The sequence below is a fragment of the Clupea harengus genome, chromosome 11, assembly GCF_900700415.2.
Source record: "Clupea harengus chromosome 11, Ch_v2.0.2, whole genome shotgun sequence".
Lineage (NCBI taxonomy): Eukaryota > Metazoa > Chordata > Actinopteri > Clupeiformes > Clupeidae > Clupea > Clupea harengus.
In genome coordinates, this window is record NC_045162.1 from 17,159,624 (window position 1) to 17,167,123 (window position 7,500).

Consider the following 7,500-nt stretch of genomic DNA (forward strand, 5'->3'; position numbering starts at 1 on the left):
TAAATAGGATTGTGCAAGGATGTCAACACATCCGTATTGTAAGTAAGGCTGTAATGCTTTTATCCCTCTCTGACGCGTCGTCTTTTGTTTTCCAGTAGCTGCCACAGAACGTGTTTCGCTCATATTGATTTGGGAATACGCCACATCGAATCTTTCCTCGTGTCCTTGGTCTTGTTGAAACCTGTTATTTAAAACGTCAACTATACGCAAATACTGGTACTTTAGCATCACATGTGTGCCGCTCATTTACACAGTTAATCCTAAATTAAAGTTCATCTGCGTTCATTCACAATATACTGATATTTTCTTATAGAAAGTACCTCGCATTAAAATTCTGCTAAATATTGCGTCGCGTGTATTGGGTTGTAAGGATATAACATAATCCTTTTAGCAATTTAAACGCGTCACGGTTGACTAACAAGTTATTTCAAAGCTGTGTCAGAATGATTTGATCATACGGCTATCTTAGACACGGTTAGAGAAGCACGTCGGAGCAAGATGGAGAAAAAACAGCAGTGTCAAATCTGACGTCTTAGTATAAGGGCAGCATTGATTTAGTAAATCTTTTAGATTTTCTAGACGTCAATTTCGGAATCTCTGGAGACGTAGACTATCACCCGAAATATAATTCTAATAAGAGTGAACTTTGTGGGAGTTCGGACTTGTTTGAAGGAGCGAGAGTGGTGCGTTTAACAGTGGTGCGGACAAGGTAGGGAGACCGAGAGAGAGCGAGAGATGATCCTTGAACCCAAGTTTGCCTCAGGATTATACAGGCTCACCTAGAATACAACATTGTAAGTACACACTCATTAATTACATGTAGCCTCTATAATGCATATGCTGGTTAGAGCTGAATTGAGGTTCAAACTGTGATTTGAAGAGCTATCCTGACAAGAGCAAGTTTGGTGCGCTGCGTTTTGCATTGGGGATTTACACGGGGATTAAAGGCGAAGTTCCGTGATTGTACGGTAGGGGGGAGTCTACAGACGCTCAAATCCCTCCACGGGAATACAGAAGTGAAGCGAGGACCTCTTAGCAAAGGCAACCTCGCAACTGGGGATTCTCTGCGGCATGATCGAGCTTTTTTCGCCCCTGTTCTACTGACCTGCTCAGTCTCACCTTGCTGCGACCAGACCATGCATGAAAGAGAGAGATTTTTCCCGCATACCTGTATACACACTATACAGCAGACCAAGTAATTAAACAATTATTAAATGCTTACTATATTGTTATTATTGTTTAATGTTTATAGTAGTGGTAGTAGTAATAATAATAATAATAATAATAATAAATAATTTATTTTATTTGTAATGCACTCTTCATTCGAAAGAATCTCAGTAGCAGTCAATAATAGGAGAACAATTGGTGTGGGTTTAACATGTTAGTTTAGTATCAACGTTTAGCTTAAGAATACCTCCCAATATAGAAAAGGCCTATAGTATGCTTTTTAACTCAAACATGGGTCTGCATTGGGCTTCATTCCCTCCTGTGCAAGATGAGGCGTGAAGCGTGAAGCGTGAGTTTGTCCAGAGACAGATAGACAGGCGGGAGGCTGAACGCTTGCCCTGTGGCCACGGCTACTGGGAGGTGGCTCTTCCCTGCGCTGGCCTGGAGGGAGAGGAGGAGTGATATTGGAAACAGAAATAGACTCCCGCAAAGCGGCATGCCTGACGAAGCATTTTTGGCCGCGGATGGGATCAGCCGCACCGAGCCGTGGCGAGGCGAAGTGACACGGCGGGGCTTGGGGAAGGCAGCCATGCGTACGCTTTAACCTAGATGTCCTGCTTCGTTTCAGCTTCTCACATCCCCGCCGCTCAGATGATGTGCCTCCGACTCACCTCTCTGCCCCTCTCGCTCCCCTCGTCTTACCTTCTGTCTTTCCGTCTGTCTCTTGGTGTGTCCCCCGCCCCTCTCTCTTCCTCCTGTTCTTATTCTTCCTTTAGTTCTTCATTTATTATGGCCAAATATCAGACACACCACAGGGTGACGTGACCAAGAGAGAGGGTTTGGGCTGAGAGTGGCTCATTTGACTGTTGTTTTGCTCTTTTGGTTGTCTTCTTCATGTTGTCTTCATCATGCCTTTGGGCAGATCACACATCACTTCCTCTCTTCTACCCCATAGAGCACACACACAAACACTCACACACACGCACAAACAAACACACGCATACACACACACACGCACACACACAGAAACACATTCACACACTCACTGACAGATGCAAGATGGATCACATCCATATGTACACTTTATCTCGCATTTTCAGATTCAATTTCGTACATTCAAATACAAAGTAACCTAATTTTAATCAATCTAGTATTCCGGAAAACAACTACGATAGTCAAACAAATGAATAATGTTTCATCTTGTTTCCCAGTGAGTCGTGTTTCTGAAAACCGAGTGGACGGATCTCTCACCAGGGCTCTTGGACAGAGACAGAGAGTTTGCTGGCAATCCATGCTGTTAAAAAACAGCCAAATTGTCCTGACAACACAGAACAAACGCGTTGTTCTCGCTTTAGCGCACCTATTTCATCTCATGGGAATTCAGAGCTGACTATTAAGCTGCCATAATGTAGCAGTTTCTCAGATGAATGCTACCAAATTAAATCAGTGGAACCCCCACCTTGTGGACCCCCCCTCAATAGACTACATAGGCTGCATGGATAGATCTCAAATGATTTGCCTTGCTTGTACGGAGGAGCAATGGCTTGATTTCTACTGTAAGTATCGTTATCACTTGTATCTTGATCTTGTCTGCTTAGATAGTAATTGGCTGTGACTGTGTGACAGGGTCGTTGTGGACTTTTTCAGCACAGAGGAAGTGTACTGGGCTTCAGTGCTTTCTGTCCAAGTGAAATAGCTCGTGTTTGAAAAATGCTGGTGGCTGATGGATGCTAATAGCCGTTGAGTGGTGCTGGTTTGTGCAGAATGGCAGAGTAGTGTGTGATGGTAGGGATGGTTTGTCAGAGATGAGTGGCGGAGGTACTGGGGCCTGACTGTCTGTGTGGAAGAGAAAAGCTGGATTCATTTGTCCAGTCAATCCGCTATTTAGGGTGCCGAGAAGGGCACTGCAAGAATCAAATGAAGCTCACCCTGAGAACAGGGAAAGTAGCATTAGAGAGAGAGAGAGAGAGAGAGAGAGAGAGAGAGCACATGGAAAAGAAAAAGTGAGGGAGACAACCAGGGAGACAGAGGGAGAGAGAGACCCAGATGCTGTGATGAGAAGGCACCATTTCCTATGTACAACTGATATGAACACCCCGGAGACAAAGGTGGTGGAGCACGGAGACACACACACACACACACACACACACACACACACACACACACACACACACACACACACTTATGTATCTAAACAGACACACTAACAACATAAGAACATAACATAACAACACAGTCAAGATCTACATATAAATGTACATACCTAAAGATAAAAATCAGAAAAATATTCACTAATTTAGACCCTAAACTGATAGATAGATAGATAGATAGATAGATAGATAGATAGATGGATACTTTATTAATCCAGAGGGAAATTTAGGTCATCCAGTAGCTTATACAACTCACAAACACATACATAAATCACAGTAAAAAACAATACACATATGTGAGGTGCCAAGAGGGAGAACACCTCTTCCAAGCACACATCCACTCTCCACACACACACATACACACCTCCTTCCTTTTTCAAGCAGGTTGTCACCTTTCCTCAGATTTTCTCTCTTTCTCAGATCTTCTCGTTCTCTCCATTTTTTTTACCTATCCGTCAGTCTCCCTCTCTCCCTCTTGTTCTGTTCATGTTTAATTATGCAGAGAGAAGCTAGGAGTTCCAGGAAAGCACTAGGCACCATGTGTGATAGATTTCTGACACCTACACTAATTATAATCTGTATCGCTCAGTCACTGGTAACAGCAGGTATTGTCTGTGGGGTCATATTACTTTTGTCTGTGTGTGTGTGTGTGTGTGTGTGTGTGTGTCTGCCTGCGTGTGTCTGTGTGTGTTTGTGTGTGTGTCTGTCTGTCTGTGTGTGTGTGTGTGTGTGTGTGCGCGCGCACGCGCGCGCGTGTGTGTGTGTGTGTGTGTGTGTGTGTGTATGTGTGTGTGGAAGTGGTCCAAAGCATGAGGTGTCATCTCTCCTTTGTTTCTCTCTGCTCATCAGAGAACACAGAGCATGACTAACCCAGCATCACCTGTCCCACCCACAGTAATACATGCATTAAGGTCTGGGCTGGAGATTAAGGTCTGGGCTGAGTTACTGGAGAATATTTGCCCATATGTATGAAGACCAGTATTGGTGTACACATATATACTCTTCTAGCTGCCTGCTCAGTGTGTGCACTCAAAAAAAAACTCTTGTGTTCGTATACAGTCCTGGCTTTGTGAATTGGGAACATACGTAGTGGCTCCGACCGAGCCATGAACATATTGTTTCAGAAGGAAAGGGTACCGTTTGATTGGCTGTGATCAGAATCACAGACTCTACCTTTAAGATGAGCTCCCCACTAGTGCGGTTAAGACACACCTAATGGAACTATGAGCTATAAGCTCTTCGTCTGATTTAATGCTGTTTGGAAACCTGGTTTTGAATAATAATTAACTCCATGTTAAATCCAAATGAAAATTAACTTGCAGCACTACAAAATCCTTGACGATTTTGTATCAAGTATGAAACAGATTAGAACATTAATATCTGGATTCGTCCGTTGACTTTTTGAATCATCGGCACCGAGGAGAAAAGATGAAAAGCGGCCAGCCCATCCCCAGACCATTAGAGTCTCCCCAGGTGTCCGTTCTTCCTTGTCACCAAGAGTCTCCACTGCATGCTGTGTTTGAGTGAAGGCGAGTAAGGGGGAGGGTGGAGGTGACCCCCCAGGGCGATTCCCCATTGGGGGGGGAGGTGTCTCATCACAGATGCTTGATCAGCATGCGCTGCACCATCAATGCTATCGATCTCCATTATGGGTTTATAAGGAGAAAATAATCGCCATGTGCGTTTAATGAATTGTATGTGCAGTGGGGATGATGATGGTAGCAATAGAATGAATGGCTTATTCACATGACTGGTGTGGGCATATTTCCGATGATCGAATGACCAAGCTGAATGCACACAAGCAGTGTTGATACTGGACCAGTGGAAGGCTTTGCAGGCTGTGTTGGTACTGGACACAGACGTTCACACAGAAAAACACATACACATGCATAGACAAACATGTACACACACACACACACACACACACACACACACACACACACACACACACTCTCTCTCTCTCTCTCTCTCTCTCTCTCTCTCACACACACACAAACACACACACACACACATACGCACACACACACACACTGAGACAGACATATACACACACATGCATAAACACAAACATTTCAAACTCAAAATCGAGGTGACATATACAAATCATTTCAAGGTGAGGCTGTAGACCTAACATCCAACTACCAATACAGCTCAAAACATTGATGATGGCTCCAGAAGCATGCAGTGGGTGAAATATATGAACTGTTATCGCAATGCAGATTGGCCACTATTCAGATCCATCCAATATGACTGACATATGGGGTCAACGGGGATTATAGAGTGTAATTAATCTGTGTTAATTTTTTCCCTATAATTGATTATTCAAAACTAACGCCTCATTTTGATACATGTCGACCTTTGTTACACATTACAAGATTCCACACACACACACACACACACACACACACACACACACACACACACACACACATACTCTCTCTCACACACACACACACACACACACACACACACACACACACACACACACACACACACACACACACTCAGTTGAAGGGAGTACTGTGCTGGATCTCAGTTTGCTGTCTCTACACTTTTCCGCTGAGGGCAGTGACCTTGTGCGCCAACCAGATATAAAAAGCCATTTCTGTGCCGTGGTTGAACCTAATGCATTTTATTACAGCTAATAATTCTCCGGGCTCACACTTATCGATCCCATTGTAGGAAATACCATATATCTACTCTATATCTACAGCTCTAAATATTGGAGCACGTGTTGGATTTATATGCACAGAGGTAATTAGAGAACAGCCTCCATCCATTTCTCAGAGTCTCAGAAAAGATTGCGGTTGAATGAAAATGTCGTCGGGTTTCCTTCCAACTTTTTTAATGCAACATTTGAACAGGCAACTAGAAAACAGTGGAAATGCTTGAAATTCGCATAAATATTCTAAGTTGAATAAGATATTACTTCGCTAGAGGAGGGTGGTTTACTGTATCTACCGATTTGCATAGAGTAAAAGCTTGATTTATTCACATCAAATCACATTTGTTGCAATTTTATTACGTAAAGTTTTGACCCCCCCCCCCCCCCCAGCTGTTTTGTAATTTTTCCCTTGAGTAAGAAAATGTCCTTTCCTAAAGTCATAAATGCTATTGTCAGCTATCTAGCAGTTTTGGAACTTTGGGGAGCTAATTCAGAGAGCACCTAACGCTATAGAGATGTAGCTGTAGAGATGTAGCGTTTATGTCACAAAAACCCACTGGCAGGGAAAGCAGCTACCTACCATAGCACTGGATAGATAGATAGATAGATAGATGGAAACTTTATTAATCCCGAGGGAAATTTAGGAAACCTCTATCCTCTGAATATAGGCCACTGGCCATTTTAAAATTCACGACATTGACCTTATATTCCACACAAAAAAAACAAAAACAAAGACAAATATCCGGTACCCACAATCTTTCTGGAATCCCTTTCAAATCAACCTCTGTCTGCACTGGCAGCTTCTGAAGGAAGCAAGCCTAGGGGGTTACAAATGGATCCAATCAGGGTTTGTATCTGGTATCCAACTTAGAGTAGCCTATAGCCTAACAGCAAAAGGCCTTTCTGTTGTTACTGGGAAACAACTCGACAATGATTGTCTACCATACTGACAATCCAGTCTTTCTTACTAGTTAGCCATTTGCACTCCAGCTGACAGACTTTTTCCTGCCAATATGGCCCTGATATGGTTTGTGACGTCAACCACTACATTTCTATCACCGGTATCACACATGAAGTCATGATGAATATTCATGGTACATTTATCACACTCTGTGAACCACTAGATCCTCATTGAGTATGCTCCTGCACTAAATCAAAGGCTCAATTACTTTTGACGTGTGTTCAGTTTGTCGGTTTAGTGTTCTGCTCTGTTTACAAGACTCAATCAAAGGGATACGTAGCAGGCTCTGAATGAATATTTGCTTTCTCTCTCTTTCTCTCTGTGTTTCTCGCCGTGTCTATTTTCCCCAGTGAGAACAGGGGTCTCTTTGATCTCCAGCATGCAGCTAATCCCCCTGTATCTTCCATCGGATCTCATCTTTTCAGATGAAAATCTCTGCAAGTGTCTGGGGAATTGTGCTAGCATAGCGCCTCTCAGCTGAGCCTGTTATCGTTTTTTTTTTAATGTTTTGTGTTTATGTAGGACTGGTGATTCAAATGCTGGCCTGAAGTCAGTTT

At 43.2% G+C, this 7,500-nt stretch overlaps 1 protein-coding gene across 6 annotated transcripts in view; it reads left to right on the top strand.

Annotated features, from left to right (window-relative positions):
• The window catches only part of adgrb1a (adhesion G protein-coupled receptor B1a), an 85,783-nt gene that overhangs the window by 1,196 nt on the left and 77,087 nt on the right, over positions 1–7,500 (top strand). The window lies entirely within an intron of this gene.